The sequence below is a fragment of the Coregonus clupeaformis genome, chromosome 10 (genome assembly GCF_020615455.1).
Source record: "Coregonus clupeaformis isolate EN_2021a chromosome 10, ASM2061545v1, whole genome shotgun sequence".
Classification (NCBI taxonomy): domain Eukaryota; kingdom Metazoa; phylum Chordata; class Actinopteri; order Salmoniformes; family Salmonidae; genus Coregonus; species Coregonus clupeaformis.
In genome coordinates this window covers 62,766,592-62,784,033 of record NC_059201.1, presented here as the reverse complement: position 1 = coordinate 62,784,033, position 17,442 = coordinate 62,766,592, and positions in this window count along the sequence as shown.

Here is a 17,442-nt window from a genome sequence, read left to right as displayed (position 1 = left end):
AGCGGAGTGACGTGAAAGAACTTGGGAAGGTTGAACACCAGACGGGCTGCATCGTTCTGGATGAGTTGTAGGGGTTTAATGGCACAGGCAGGGAGCCCAGCCAACAGCGAGTTGCAGTAATCCAGACGGGAGATGACAAGTGCCTGGATTAGGACCTGTGCCGCTTCCTGTGTAAGGCAGGGTCGTACTCTGCGAATGTTGTAGAGCATGAACCTACAGGATCGGGTCACCGCTTTGATGTTAGTGGAGAACGACAGGGTGTTGTCCAGGGTCACGCCAAGGTTCTTTGCACTCTGGGAGGAGGACACAACGGAGTTGTCAACCGTGATGGCGAGATCATGGAGCGGGCAGTCCTTCCCCGGGAGGAAGAGCAGCTCTGTCTTGCCGAGGTTCAGCTTGAGGTGGTGATCCGTCATCCACACTGATATGTCTGCCAGACATGCAGAGATGCGATTCGCCACCTGGTTATCAGAAGGGGGAAAGGAGAAGATTAATTGTGTGTCGTCTGCGTAGCAATGATAGGAGAGACCATGTGAGGATATGACAGAGCCAAGTGACTTGGTGTATAGAGAGAATAGGAGAGGGCCTAGAACTGAGCCCTGGGGGACACCAGTGGTGAGAGCATGTGGTGCGCCACGCCACCTGGTAGGAGCGACCTGTGAGGTAGGACGCAATCCAAGAGTGAGCCGCGCCGGAGATGCCCAACTCGGAGAGGGTGGAGAGGAGGATCTGATGGTTCACAGTATCAAAGGCAGCAGATAGGTCTAGAAGGATGAGAGCAGAGGAGAGAGAGTTAGCTTTAGCAGTGCGGAGAGCCTCCGTGACACAGAGAAGAGCAGTCTCAGTTGAATGACCAGTCTTGAAACCTGACTGGTCTGGATCAAGAAGGTCATTCTGAGAGATAACAAGAGAGTTGGCTAAAGACGGCACGCTCAAGAGTTTTGGAGAGAAAGGGATACTGGTCTGTAGTTGTTGACATCGGAGGGATCGAGTGTAGGTTTTTTGAGATATACCTGCTGGAGCGCATACTACAGGTGGGTGTTGCTATGGTGACCAATGAGCTAAGATAAGGCGGGGATTTGCCTAGCAGTGATTTATAGATGACCTGGAGCCAGTGGGTTTGGCAACGAATATGTAGTGAGGGCCAGCCAACGAGAGCGTACAGGTCACAGTGGTGGGTAGTATATGGGGCTTTGGTGACAAAACGGATGGCACTGTGATAGACTACATCCAATTTGCTGAGTAGAGTGTTGGAGGCTATTTTGTAAATGACATCGCCAAAGTCAAGGATCGGTAGGATTGTCAGTTTAACATTTACATTTACATTTTAGTCATTTAGCAGACGCTCTTATCCAGAGCGACTTACAGTTAGCGCATACATTATTTTATCGAACCCACAACCCTGGCGTTGCAAACGCCATGCTCTACCAACTGAGCTACACCCCCTGCCGGCCATTCCCTCCCCTACCCTGGACGACGCTAGGCCAATTGTGCGCCGCCCCATGGGTCTCCCGGTCGCGGCCGGCTACGACAGAGCCTGGATTCGAACCAGGATCTCTAGTGGCACAGCTAGCACTGCGATGCAGTGCCTTAGACCACTGCGCCACTCGAGGGCATGTTTGGCAGCATGAGTGAAGGAGGCTTTGTTTTGCGAAATAGGAAGCTGATTCTAGATTTAACTTTGGATTGGAGATGCTTAATGTGAGTCTGGAAGGAGAGTTTACGGTCTAACCAGACACCTAGGTATTTGTAGTTGTCCACATATTCTAAGTCAGACCCGCTGAGATTAGTGATTCTAGTCGGGCAGGCGGGTGCAAACAGCGTTCGATTGAAGAGCATGCATTTAGTTTTACTAGTGTTTAAGAGCAGTTAGAGGCTACGGAAGGAGTGTATGGCATTGAAGATCGTTTGGAGGTTTATTAACACAGTGTCCAATGAAGGGCCAGATGTATACAAAATGGTGTCGTCTGCGTAGAGGTGGATCTGAGAGTCACCAGCAGCAAGAGCGACATCATTGATATACACAGAGAATAGAGTCGGCTCGAGAATTGAACCCTGTGGCACCCCCATAGAGACTGCCAGAGGTCCAGCCAACAGGCCCTCTGATTTGACACATTGAACTCTATCTGAGAAGTAGTTGGTGAATCAGGCGAGACAGTCATTTGAGAAACCAAGGCTATTTAGTCTGCCAATAAGAATGCGGTGATTGACAGAGTCGAAAGCCTTGGCCAGGTCGATGAAGACGGCTGCACAGTACTGTCTTTTATCGATCGCGGTTATAATATCGTTTAGGACCTTTAGCGTGGCTGAGGTGCACCCATGACCAGCTCGGAAACTAGATTGCATAGCAGAGAAGGTATGGTGGGATTCGAAATGGACGGTGATCTGTTTGTTAACTTGGCTTTCAAATACTTTCAAGTCTTCAGGTCTCAGGCAAGGTTACTCATCACACAAGCGTAGTAGGCATATTTAATGAAACTCAATTGAATTACAGGTCAAGGTGATTAAAGATGGGATCTCTTTATCTTTGAAAGAGAAATTGGCGTGCTCAGCTCAAACGTTTTGTAGTCCAGAAAATTATTTGGGTGCTTGGTACCAAAGGCATATACTGGAAGAAAGAAACGCATCCGTTTGTTTTGATCACTGCTGCTAAAAAAGAAGACATTTAAACTTAAAGAATATTTCAGTGAGTGCGGGTTTTTCCTTTCTTCCAGTATATTTCCTGTAGGAGGAGGCTATATCAACATCAACTAACTCTCAACTCCTCTGCAACTCTTCCCCGGGTCGTTGCAGGTGGTGGCTCTCCTGGGAAATTACAGGTAAGTACAAAATAAAGTGTCTAGTGTCTAAGAAAGGTTAATAACAGTAGCTACATTTTAAGAAATACGCCCAAGAGAATTCAGACACTGGTAATTGGACAGAGCGAGCCACTGCCAGCCTAGGTCCTCCACCAAAGCGCTTGGGACTGGGATTGGTCGTCTGGGTTTGCATCCCAAATGGCACCCTATTCCATATTCACTGATTTTGACCAGGGCCCAACGGCACTATATAGGGAATAGGGTGCCATTTGGGACGCATCCCAGGTCTGCCTCTTATCCTCCTGTGGTATCAACATCAGGGCTTTATCGGGAGACGAAGAGGTGCGTGATCCTCTGGACTGGACTGGACTGCCCACTGCCGTCCTCCATGCAGGAGAGGAGATGCAGATTGTGTGGGAGAGGCTGCAGTCCCTTAATCTGATTTATTGATTAGATAATTCATTCAGATTTAACGATGAGATAATTCAGTCAGAGAAGCAAAAGAAATCCCTGAAGGTTAACTGTAACCCTCTCTAAATATCTCCTTTACTCTCTTTAACGCTGTCCCTGTCTCTCTACTTCTCTCTCTGTCGCTCTCTCCCTCTACTTCTCTCCTTCTCTCTGGGACGATCTCAATTGCCAATTGCATACTCCTCACGTCCTCTGTCCGCGTCTCCTTCTCAAACACCATTGGAGGAGAAGGTGTGAGGGGCGGGACCTTTTGCTTTCTCATTCAATTGGTTTTGAGAAGGAGACGAGGAGAGATGACGTGAGGAGTATGCAATCATAATCTCTCTCGCTTCCTCTCTGTTTCTTTCTCTTATTGGTGAACCAGGAAAAGGGGTAGAAAATATGCATCTTGTACTGACAGAATCTTATGGTTAAAGGTTGAGTTAGAATGTTTGCAGGTGAGTTATTAAATGTTTAGCTGTAGAGTTGAGAACTACTGAATAATAGGATTTTGGCCTGAGTTGAAGGTTTTTGATAAATTCTTTACTGTTTAGTTTCTGGGGCCAGTGTGGTTTCATGTTTTGCCACTGTGTCACCATCCCCCCAGGAGTCAGACTGCAGATAGTGGATTTTCGGATCTATAGCGCTCTCAGAAGTGCATTTCATTCGCACAGCAATGTGTCCTGGGTGATGAAGGGAGTTCACACTCTATATAGAAAGGTTATAGATACGGTGGTCATCAGAGCTGAACAGGTCACGTCAACACAGGTCTGCCCCTTTCCAAATCATATTGGTGGTGTTGTTGTTGCTGTGATCATGTCGTATGTTAATGTTATGTGGGTTTAACGTATCTACACTACTGACAATATTATTGGCCCCTGTGGGATAAACCAAGTGTTTTGAATTGAATGGAATGGAATTGAATTGACTCCCTCCATCCACGAAAAGCTGCTTGACAAATCAAACACACTTTTAAAATATGAAATATCTGACTATCTGGAAGGCCACTATCTGCAATTAATTGAATACTGATTCTGCTAGGAGGTTAAAAGGCTAGATACTGCATCATCAGCCTGAACTGAAAGACGCTTTGAATCAGCCATTTTAGAAAATTTCTGAAATAGTTATTTACCTGGATTAATTTAGATTTGGACCATTTAACATTTGACAATGTACATTGTGAAGTTAGCACGCTAGCTTCTGGAGCACAGTGTTGTTGAGGTGGGATGGAATCCCGGGTCGGCTGTACAGGGAGGGTCTGTGTTACATTCAAGGGGGGAGGATTTCGATAAAGCGTTGCATTCAATGGAAAAAAATAATTTTACAGAATATGGAGTGTAGCAGCCGGTGTCGTTCCCTCCCTCACTTTAAGTCCCAAATGCTATCTCCCAAGAGATCTCCTCTCCCTTCCTTTCCCCTGTCCTCTGTAGCACACTGCGTTCTTTCTCTCCATCTGCTAAAACCGGCAAGTCAGAATCTATCTTCTCACAGAGTTAAGTCTGGAGACACACCAATCCCTCCTTACTGCTGCTCGGATCCTGTGCCCTACATACACACACATCCTCCTTTGAACTCTACTAACACGTGTGTGTGTGTTTTTTTCATGGCTCTTGGTTCAGAACATCAAAAGCACAGCACATACAGGACACTATTTCTCGTTTTGTTTCTCTCCTTCTCTCCCTCTATTACACCAAACGTTTTTACCCCTCCCTCTCCCCCTTTCCTCTCTGTGTTCAACTGCATTTTTTCACAGAATATTTTTGTTGTTGCTCGATATGTCTACCTTTATGTTTACCTGTATCTGTCTCTCTAGTTCCTTCCTTTTCTGCTTTTGTGTCATCCTACCTGTTTTCTTTATCTCCCTCTCTTTCTATCTCTCTCTCTCGCCATCTGTACTCCCACTCTGCTCTCTGCCTCCCCCACCCCACCCCACCCCTCCTTACAAACAGAAGAAGTCCATCCATCTCATTATCTGTCTGATAATGCCTTGTTTTTTCCCCACTTGTCAGCGATTTGTAGCTACCCCATTTATTTTGGTTTACCTCCATCACCTTTTCTTTCTACTGCCATCTCCAGTAGCCATCCTCCCCAACGTGTGGTGCTCCCCACCACTCTCTCCCTTCCTTTTTATCTATCCACCCTATCCCTCTTTCTCTACAGCCCCATCGTTTTCTCTCTCTCCTTTATTCCAGGCACGGTGGCAGAATCTTTTAATAATTCATATGGATTTAAAATGTAAATGAGAAGTCAGACCTCACTCCCTCCCTGCTCTATCCCCGCTTCTCCGGTTGCTCTCCCTCCCTGCCAACCGTTGCCTTGACAACCGCAACATCCTAGAAACACATAACAGAAATTCACACACACACAAGACGAGTGGGTTTCTCGGATACCCTATCTCAAGCACATTCTTAAGGTAGGGAAAACGATGGAAGGAGAGCGAGTCTGACGCAGTTCAGGACTAACATGTAGGGAGATGTATTACTGAACATAAATATAAATGCAACATAAAGTGTTGGTCCCATGTTTCTTGAGATGAAATAAAAGGTCCCGGAAATGTTCTATACACACAAAAAGCTTATTTCTCTCAAATTCTGTGCACATATTTGTTTACATACCAGTTAGTGAGCATTTTGCCTTTGCCAAGATAATCCATCCACCTGACAGGTGGGGCATATCAAGAAGCTGAATAAACAGCATGATCATTACACAGGTGCACCTTGTGCTGGGGACAATAAAAGGTCACTCTAAAATGTGCAGTTTTGTCACACAACTCAATGCCACAGATGTCTCAAGTTTTGAGGGAGCGTGCAATTGGCATGCTGACTGCAGGAATGTCCACCAGAGCTGTTGCCAGAGAATTGAATGTTCCTTTCTCTACCATAATCCGCCTCCAACATCGTTTTAGAGAATTTGGCAGTACGTCCAACCGGCTTCCCAACCGCAGACCACGTGTAACCACGCCAGCCAAGGACCTCCACATCTGGTTTCTTCACCTGCGGGATCGTCTGAGACCAGCCAACCGGGACAGCTGATGAAACTGTGGGTTTGCACAACCGAAGAATTTCTGCACAAACTGTCAAAAACCGTCTCAGGGAAGCTCGTCGTCCTCACCAGGGTCTTGACCTGACTGCAGTTTAGCGTCGTAACCAACTTCAGTGGGCAAATGCTCACCTTCGATGGCCACTGGCACGCTGGAGAAGTGTGCTCTTCACAGATGAATTCCTGTTTCAACTGTACCAGGCAGATGGCAGACAGCGTGTATGGCGTTGTGTGGGCGAGCGGTTTGCTGCTGTTAACGTTGTAAACAGAATGCCCCATGGTGGCAGTGGGGTTATGGCATGGGCAGGCAGGCATAAGCTACGGACAATGAACACAATTGCGTTTTATCGATGTTAATTTGAATGCACAGAGATACTGTGACGAGATCCTGAGGCCCATTGTCGTGCCATTCATCCGCCGCCATCACCTCATGTTTCAGCATGATAATACACAGCCCGTGTTGCAAGGTCAACTCTATGTGAAGGAGATGTGTTGCGCTGCATGAGGCAAATGGCGGTCACAGCAGATACTGACTGGTTTTCTGATCCACGCCCTGCCTTTTTTTTTAAAGGTATCTGTGACTAACAGATGCATATCTGTATTCCCAGTCATGTGAAATCCATGGATTAGGGCCTAATAAATTCATTTCAATTGACTGATTTCCTTGTATGAACTGTAACTCTTTCCTTAAATGAACTGTAAAATCTTAGAAATTGTTGCATGTTGCGTTTATATTTTTGTTCAGTGTAGCAATGTACCTTGTGAAACAGAGCTCGTACTCAACTAGGGTTTATTCACAAGGTTCCTTTCAAACTTGATCAATAATCAGAAATAATCAGAACAGGATCAAGATCAATACAGAGTGCTTTATCAATATCTTGGATTAACATAGTAGTGTACATACATACTCATACTGTCTGTTTATAAAGCAGTCAATTAAGGCATGCAGAGTCAGGCAAGTCTGCACAGATGTCTGATTCAGGATTATAGTATAGATCCGTAACCAACGACAATAAGAAGAACAACACTGATTAACTAAGTGGGCTGATGGTCTGGAACCACCGGTGCTGCAGTCTGTGGTTACCTCCCAAATGGCACCATATTAGCTGTATAGTGCACTACTTTTGACCAGAGCCCTATGGGCCCTGGTCAAAAGTAGTGCACTATAAAGGGAGTAGGGTGCCATTTGGGAGTCATCCAAGAACCCTCTTCCAAAGAGATAATATATCAAACAGGATATAGATTATATAGGAGAGGAAGTAGCTTATAAGAAACAGGAAACGGGATCAAATAGATAATTTTAAAGTGATCATGTATGGCTCAGCTGGTAGAGCATGGCGCTTCCAATGCCAGGAATGAAGGTTCGATTCCCAGGACCAACCATATGTAAAAATGTATGCACACATGACTAAGTCGCTTTGGATAAAAGCGTCTGCTAAATAGCATTTAATAATATAATAAGAAAATAGAAGGAGAAGAAGAACATTAATTAGTTGGGAATAAATCTGTTCTTAATTAATGAATTAGTGGGAGAAAGAAAGACCTGAGAGATTAATAGGAAATTACTAAGAAGACATGAAGAAAAGATGGTGATAACTCAGCTGGTGGCTTGAAAGACATTTATGTGTGTGTGTGTGTGTGTGTGTGTGTATAAATTATCTCATGAACTGGTTGGTCATCATCGTTGTAATCAAATAAGGTATCTATCTTCGAAGTATATGAATTGTGTAACTAACTAACTGTAAACATGCTTTTTTAGGGCAGTTTTCTTGTCAAGGAAGCTCAGAATCAACCAGTTGAATAACAGTGAAGGCCATTGTAGAATATTGTTTTCTTTGTGTTGTGCTGTTCTATTGTAATGTCATAAAGAGAACAACAATGCTAATAGAAATAACAGTGGAAATAGAAATAGTAACCATAATAATGACAATAGTAATACTAGTGATGATAATAATGGAAAAATACATAAATAGCACTAATAGCTCAATAACAGTCAATATCAAACCAAAGGCATAATCAGTTATATAAATAAATATATACATACACAGTCATATATATATATAAACTACCAGTCAAAAGTTTGGACACACCTACTCATTCAACGGTTTTTCTTTATTTGTACTATTTTTTACATTGTAGAATAATAGTGAAGACATGAAATAACACATATGAAATCATGTAGTAACCAAAAGAGTGTTAAACAAATCAAAATATATTTTCTATTTGAGATTCTTCAAATAGCCACCCTTTGCCTTGATGACAGCTTTGCACACTCTTGGCATTCTCTCAACCAGCTTCATGAGATAGTCCCCTGGAATGCATTTCAATTAACAGGTGTGCCTTCTTAAAAGTTAATTTGTGGAATTGATTTCCTTCGTAATGCATTTGAGCCAATCAGTTGTGTTGTGACAAGGTAGGGGGGGTATACAGAAGATAGACCTATTTGGTAAAAGACCAAGTCCATATTATGGCAAGAGCAGCTCAAATAAGCAAAGAGAAACGACAGTCCATCATTACTTTAAGACATGAAGGTAAGTCAATACGGAACATTTCAAGGACTTTGAAAGTTTCTTCAAGTGCAGTCGCAAAAACCATCAAGCGCTATGATGAAACTGGCTCTCATGAGGACCGCCACAGGAATGGAAGACCCGGAGTTAACTCTGCTGCAGAGGAGAAGTTCATTACAGTTACCAGCCTCAGAAATTGCAGCCCAAATTAAATGCTTCACAGAGTTCAAGTAACAGACACATCTCAACATCAACTGTTCAGAAGGGACTGTGTGAATCAGGCCTTCATGATCGAATTGATAAAAAGAAACCACTACTAAAGGACACCAATAAGAAGAAGAGACTTGCTTGGGCCAAGAAACACGAGCAATGGACATTAGACCGATGGAAATTTGTCCTTTGGTCTGGAGTCCAAATTGGAGTATTTGGTTTAAACCGCCGTGTCTTTGTGAGAATCGGTGTGGGTGAACGGATGATCTCCGCATGTGTAGTTCCCAACGTAAATGAGAAGTCAGACCTCACTCCCTCCCTGCTCTATCCCCGCTTCTCCGGTTGCTCTCCCTCCCTGCCAACCGTTGCCTTGACAACCGCAACATCCTAGAAACACATAACAGAAATTCACACACACACACAAGACGAGTGGGTTTCTCGGATACCCTATCTCAAGCACATTCTTAAGGTAGGGAAAACGATGGAAGGAGAGCGAGTCTGACGCAGTTCAGGACTAACATGTAGGGAGATGTATTACTGAACATAAATATAAATGCAACATAAAGTGTTGGTCCCATGTTTCTTGAGATGAAATAAAAGGTCCCGGAAATGTTCTATACGCACAAAAAGCTTATTTCTCTCAAATTCTGTGCACACATTTGTTTACATACCAGTTAGTGAGCATTTTGCCTTTGCCAAGATAATCCATCCACCTGACAGGTGGGGCATATCAAGAAGCTGAATAAACAGCATAATCATTACACAGGTGCACCTTGTGCTGGGGACAATAATAGGCCACTCTAAAATGTGCAGTTTTGTCACACAACTCAATGCCACAGATGTCTCAAGTTTTGAGGGAGCGTGCAATTGGCATGCTGACTGCAGGAATGTCCACCAGAGCTGTTGCCAGAGAATTGAATGTTCCTTTCTCTACCATAATCCGCCTCCAACATCGTTTTAGAGAATTTGGCAGTACGTTCAACCGGCTTCCCAACCGCAGACCACGTGTAACCACGCCAGCCAAGGACCTCCACATCTGGTTTCTTCACCTGCGGGATCGTCTGAGACCAGCCACCCGGACAGCTGATGAAACTGTGGGTTTGCACAACCTAATAATTCTGCACAAACTGTCAAAAACCGTCTCAGGGAAGCTGATCTGCGTGCTCGTCGTCCTCACCAGGGTCTTGACCTGACTGCAGTTTAGCGTCGTAACCAACTTCAGTGGGCAAATGCTCACCTTCGATGGCCACTGGCACGCTGGAGAAGTGTGCTCTTCACAGATGAATTCCTGTTTCAACTGTACCAGGCAGATGGCAGACAGCGTGTATGGCGTTGTGTGGGCGAGCGGTTTGCTGCTGTTAACGTTGTAAACAGAATGCCCCATGGTGGCAGTGGGGTTATGGCATGGGCAGGCAGGTATAAGCTACGGACAATGAACACAATTGCGTTTTATCGATGTTAATTTGAATGCACAGAGATACTGTGACGAGATCCTGAGGCCCATTGTCGTGCCATTCATCCGCCGCCATCACCTCATGTTTCAGCATGATAATACACAGCCCGTGTTGCAAGGTCAACTCTATGTGAAGGAGATGTGTTGCGCTGCATGAGGCAAATGGCGGTCACAGCAGATACTGACTGGTTTTCTGATCCACGCCCTGCCTTTTTTTTTTAAGGTATCTGTGACTAACAGATGCATATCTGTATTCCCAGTCATGTGAAATCCATGGATTAGGGCCTAATGAATTCATTTCAATTGACTGATTTCCTTGTATGAACTGTAACTCTTTCCTTAAATGAACTGTAAAATCTTAGAAATTGTTGCATGTTGCGTTTATATTTTTGTTCAGTGTAGCAATGTACCATGTGAAACAGAGCTCGTACTCAACTAGGGTTTATTCACAAGGTTCCTTTCAAACTTGATCAATAATCAGAAATAATCAGAACAGGATCAAGATCAATACAGAGTGCTTTATCAATATCTTGGATTAACATAGTAGTGTACATACATACTCATACTGTCTGTTTATAAAGCAGTCAATTAAGGCATGCACAGTCAGGCAAGTCTGCACAGATGTCTGATTCAGGATTATAGTATAGATCCGTAACCAACGACAATAAGAAGAACAACACTGATTAACTAAGTGGGCTGATGGTCTGGAACCACCGGTGCTGCAGTCTGTGGTTACCTCCCAAATGGCACCATATTGCCTGTATAGTGCACTACTTTTGACCAGAGCCCTATGGGCCCTGGTCAAAAGTAGTGCACTATAAAGGGAGTAGGGTGCCATTTGGGAGTCATCCAAGAACCCTCTTCCAAAGAGATAATATATCAAACAGGATATAGATTATATAGGAGAGGAAGTAGCTTATAAGAAACAGGAAACGGGATCAAATAGATAATTTTAAAGTGATCATGTATGGCTCAGCTGGTAGAGCATGGCGCTTCAATGCCAGGAATGAAGGTTCGATTCCCAGGACCAACCATATGTAAAAATGTATGCACACATGACTAAGTCGCTTTGGATAAAAGCGTCTGCTAAATAGCATTTAATAATATAATAAGAAAATAGAAGGAGAAGAAGAACATTAATTAGTTGGGAATAAATCTGTTCTTAATTAATGAATTAGTGGGAGAAAGAAAGACCTGAGAGATTAATAGGAAATTACTAAGAAGACATGAAGAAAAGATGGTGATAACTCAGCTGGTGGCTTGAAAGACATTTATGTGTGTGTGTGTGTGTGTGTGTGTGTATAAATTATCTCATGAACTGGTTGGTCATCATCGTTGTAATAAAATAAGGTATCTATCTTCGAAGTATATGAATTGTGTAACTAACTAACTGTAAACATGCTTTTTTAGGGCAGTTTTCTTGTCAAGGAAGCTCAGAATCAACCAGTTGAATAACAGTGAAGGCCATTGTAGAATATTGTTTTCTTTGTGTTGTGCTGTTCTATTGTAATGTCATAAAGAGAACAACAACGCTAATAGAAATAACAGTGAAAATAGAAATAGTAACCATAATAATGACAATAGTAATACTAGTGATGATAATAATGGAAAAATACATAAATAGCACTAATAGCTCAATAACAGTCAATATCAAACCAAAGGCATAATCAGTTATATAAATAAATATATACATACACAGTCATATATATATATATAAACTACCAGTCAAAAGTTTGGACACACCTACTCATTCAACGGTTTTTCTTTATTTGTACTATTTTTTACATTGTAGAATAATAGTGAAGACATGAAATAACACATATGAAATCATGTAGTAACCAAAAGAGTGTTAAACAAATCAAAATATATTTTCTATTTGAGATTCTTCAAATAGCCACCCTTTGCCTTGATGACAGCTTTGCACACTCTTGGCATTCTCTCAACCAGCTTCATGAGATAGTCCCCTGGAATGCATTTCAATTAACAGGTGTGCCTTCTTAAAAGTTAATTTGTGGAATTGATTTCCTTCGTAATGCATTTGAGCCAATCAGTTGTGTTGTGACAAGGTAGGGGGGGTATACAGAAGATAGACCTATTTGGTAAAAGACCAAGTCCATATTATGGCAAGAGCAGCTCAAATAAGCAAAGAGAAACGACAGTCCATCATTACTTTAAGACATGAAGGTAAGTCAATACGGAACATTTCAAGGACTTTGAAAGTTTCTTCAAGTGCAGTCGCAAAAACCATCAAGCGCTATGATGAAACTGGCTCTCATGAGGACCGCCACGGGAATGGAAGACCCGGAGTTAACTCTGCTGCAGAGGAGAAGTTCATTACAGTTACCAGCCTCAGAAATTGCAGCCCAAATTAAATGCTTCACAGAGTTCAAGTAACAGACACATCTCAACATCAACTGTTCAGAAGGGACTGTGTGAATCAGGCCTTCATGATCGAATTGATAAAAAGAAACCACTACTAAAGGACACCAATAAGAAGAAGAGACTTGCTTGGGCCAAGAAACACGAGCAATGGACATTAGACCGATGGAAATTTGTCCTTTGGTCTGGAGTCCAAATTGGAGTATTTGGTTTAAACCGCCGTGTCTTTGTGAGAATCGGTGTGGGTGAACGGATGATCTCCGCATGTGTAGTTCCCAACGTAAAGCATGGAGGAGGAGGTGTTATGGTGTGGGGGTGCTTTGCTGGTGACACTGTCTGTGATTGATTTAGAATTCAAGGCACACTTAACCAGCATGGCTAACACAGTATTCTGCAGCGATACGCCATCCCATCTGGTTTGGGCTTAGTGGGACTATCATTTGTTTTTCAACAGGACAATGACCCAACACACCTCCAGGCTGTGTAAGGGCTATTTTACCAAGAAGGAGAGTGATGGAGTGCTGCATCAGATGACCTGGCTTCCACAATCCCCCAACCTCAACCCAATTGAGATGGTTTGGGATGAGTCGGACGGCAGAGTGAAGGAAAAGCAGCCAACAAGTGCTCAGCATATGTGGGAACTCCTTCAAGACTGTTGGAATAGCATTCCAGGTGAAGCTGGTTGAGAGAATGCCAACAGTGTGCAAAGCTGTCATCAAGGCAAAGGGTGGCTATTTGAAGAATCTCAAAAATAAAACACTTATTTGGTTACTACATGATTCCATGTGTTATTTCATAGTTTTGATGTCTTCACTATTATTCTACAATGTAGAAAATAGTAAAAATAAAGAAAAACCCTGGAATGAGTAGGTGTCCAAACTTTTGACTGGTACTGTATATATATACAGCTCTGTGATCTACATCTACAATATAGTGCAAGCAGGTTAAATATCCATAGTTGTGCACAACCATTGAGATATGGAAATAAAAGAAGCCAAAAGTCAGCATTCACTTTCAGCTGAAAATGTTTTTGCATATGTGGTTAGTACAAACAGACATGCTACACTTTGGCGTGAATGGAGTTACAGGAGACTTGGGCAATGTCCTAATTATCTCTCCTTCCTCCCAAAGTGCGCACTTGTTAACTTCCCTGATTCGAAAATAAATAACTTGTACAATAAATATTGTAGAAACTCCCTCTAGTCAATGCCTCCAAACGCTGGTAGATTTTGGCATTGGCTGGTAGAATGTCTATTCCTATCCACATTGGCGGGTGATCACACAGAGCATTTGGGAGCTTTTTTAAAAAAATACAAAGCCCACATATTTGAGTGTGTGTGTGTCAAAACATGTGCATGCGTTTTCTGTGATTTATCTTCATTTTCTTTGTGACTGGTAAAATTTGGGCATCCACGACTGGTGGACCAAAAAGTGAATTTCGCCACCCTCCCTCTAGCCCATGCCTCCTCCAATCCAATGCTTTTAGATTTGTGGGAAGTAGTGAACGAGTGTACACTTCAGGAGAAAGGAGATATTATTGGGACGCAGCCCCTCTCAAACCCTGACGTTGTCAGAGTGGAACATCCTCATTCGTCATTCCCAATTGGAAACCTTCTCCTTTGGTTTTCACCCTATGGTAGCTAGTCTAGACCTCAAGGGTGGTTCAGAGGAAGTGCTTCAAAAGGTAGGGTGGAGCAGAGTCTCCAAAAAAACAAGTTGACATAGATTATTCTGCTCAAACAAATCGAAGTGAAAAAGTAAACTTTGGACGTGAATATCATGTGTCGTCATGGCAAATAAATATGCATATTATTTATTTACAACGCGCTGCTCAAGTCAACGAGCCTCTCAGCTACACAAAGAGGTCCTTGGTGTAAAAACATTAGAGTTAACCCATCCTCCATTAAAAACTCTTAATTATAAACACACTGTAAACGATATTGTAAACATGCACAGGGGACTGGTCTCAGGAAGTGAAGGGAGTGTGGTTTCCATGTAGAATGACACCTTTAAACTGAGTGGGAGGGGACTGACTCAACTGCTTCTCCCTAAAAACAGCATCCGGGGGCAGACACTCACACGCAAACACACACACTCTTAAAGACTATCTTACACACACACACACACACACACACACACACACACACACACACACACAGCCATACACAGCCATACACAGTACAAATACTTTGTTACACTGCATTTCTCTCACACTCTTTCGCTCTCTCTCTCTCTCTCTCTCTCTCTCTCTCTCACACACTCACTCACACACACACACACTCACTCACACACACACACACACATACACATACACCGACAGAGCACTTAGCCAGAGTCAAGCCAAAGACTGCCTTGCCCCTACTGTATGTGGCTTGGCTCACATTCCAGGCTTTGGCACACAGTGACACACTGACTGACTCCCAGAGGGAGGAGAGGTCATTATGCTCTGTGAATAACAACCAGACAAGGGCAAACACTAAGCACATTTGCATAGAATTTTAACAAAAGAGGCAACAATCAAAGATAATGACTACATACTTTGAGAGGTAAAGTGGGCAAAACATTTGCAATACTGAAGAGAGAGGAATGGATTCAAACTATGTTTAGAATTGTCTAAATACTGTCAAGCAGACTTTCAGAACATTGCTGTTGTGTAAGTAAGATGCATGGCTCCCTTGCAAAAGAGACCTTGGTCTCAATAGGACTCCCTGTTAAAATAAAGGTAAAATGAATAAATAAGTTACCAATAAGGGATAGATGATATGGAGGTAGATAGAAGAGGGGGAAATTAAGAGTAAGCAACAACATAAAAATGACCGCCTGTCTTTTGTGTTCATTCTATAACAGCTCTGCTCAGTCTGTGTTTTTCCAGTCTAGTATATTCTCTGACTTTTTATCCTGCATCAGTAACAAGCACCACACCATCTCTCTCTCTCTGTCTCTCTCTCTCTCTCTGTCTCTCTCTCTCTCTCTGTCTCTCTCTCTCTCTCTGTCTCTCTCTCTCTCTCTGTCTCTCTCTCTCTCTCTCTCTCTCTCTCCTCTCTCTCTCTCTCTCTGTCTCTCTCTGTCTCTCTCTCTGCTCTCTCTCTCTCTCTCTCTCTCTCTCTCTCTCTCTCTCTCTCTCTCTCTCTCTCTCTCTCTCTCTCTCTCTCTCTCTCTCTCTCTCTCTCTCTCTCTCTCTCTCTCTCTCTCTCTCTCTCTCTCTCTCTCTCTCTCTCTCTCTCTCTCTCTCTCTCTCTCTCTCTCTCTCCACACACACACACACACACACACACACACACACACACACACACACACACACACACACACACACACACACACACACACACACACACACATCCTCTTTGCCTCTATCTGTGCCAAACAAAGGACTGCAGCCCATGCAGCTATCCCCAATCCTCCCCTCACTCTCTCCCTCTTCTCCTCTCCTGGTTTTTATCTCCCTCTTTCTCTCAGCCAATGAGAATCAGTCATTCAGCCGTATGGGTGTGCCTGCCCGTGTACCTGCGTACATCTGTCTTCTCTTACACTCTGTGTGTATGGATGTTTGTGTGTGTGTGCGTGTGTGTGCGCAGGGGGGTGTAAGCTAGTGTGTTTGAGAGTGCATGTGATTTACCAGCCCTGCCTCAATCCCAAACTCAGAGTGGCTCATTCTCCCCAGATTCCAGTTATTTTTAAACGAAGACGATGAAGCAAAGATAGATGGGTTTTTCCCTAAATCAAACTGCAGATGGTCCAATCTGTCTCTAACTCCTCCCTCCCTTCACATTAAAGAACGATCTGGAACAAATTCAAAACACAAAGCCCCCCCCCATCAACATCATCACATTGATCAAAGATCAATTCCAATCCCTGTCACCTCCCTCCTTAACTCTTCCTTTGCCATCTTTAACATTATCCTATATAGGGTGAGATGGTTTTCGCGTCACAGTTAAAAGGATCCCTTGGTGTGGACTGACTGGAGATGAATGATACAGTGGAAGGAAATAATCCCATTACAGAGAAAAGCAGATGTCCTTTCCGGCGACAATGGAGACACTCCGTGTTTTGTCACGTTGGAACAGCCTGGGAGGAGCAGCCTGGTCCCGGAAAACCATGCAGAGACTTTAAATACAGTCTGAGAGACTCAGGCAACCATTGCAGGAGATCATGGCATCGTTGACCAGAGTTAGACTCGTTAGACGCGTCTCTCTCATTCAGAGGAACCAGTCTGGTTGTCACTGTCTATCCTACCTCAGTGTTGTTCTACACGACGCCTTCTACTTTCTGAGTGATGGTGGCAGCCAGTGACGAGTGGTCAAAAAATAGGTGGGTAACTCCGGATCACCGTTCGCAGTCAATAAAGTAACGGCCCCTATACTTTCAATGCATTTATCTGCAAAAGGTGGATAAACACTCGAGCAAAATTAAAAAGGTGCGTAAACAGCGTTTACATATGTTTACCCTGCACTACACCACTGGTGGCAGCGTTGGGGTCCGTGGTGTAGGAGTTAGAGGTGAGGGACTTGTCTATCTATTTCAGAGAACATATTACAGGCCATACATGCTCGTGCAGCAAAAAAGGGGACACGGGGGTATACTGTAGGTTGCAGGCGCTTTTGTAGAA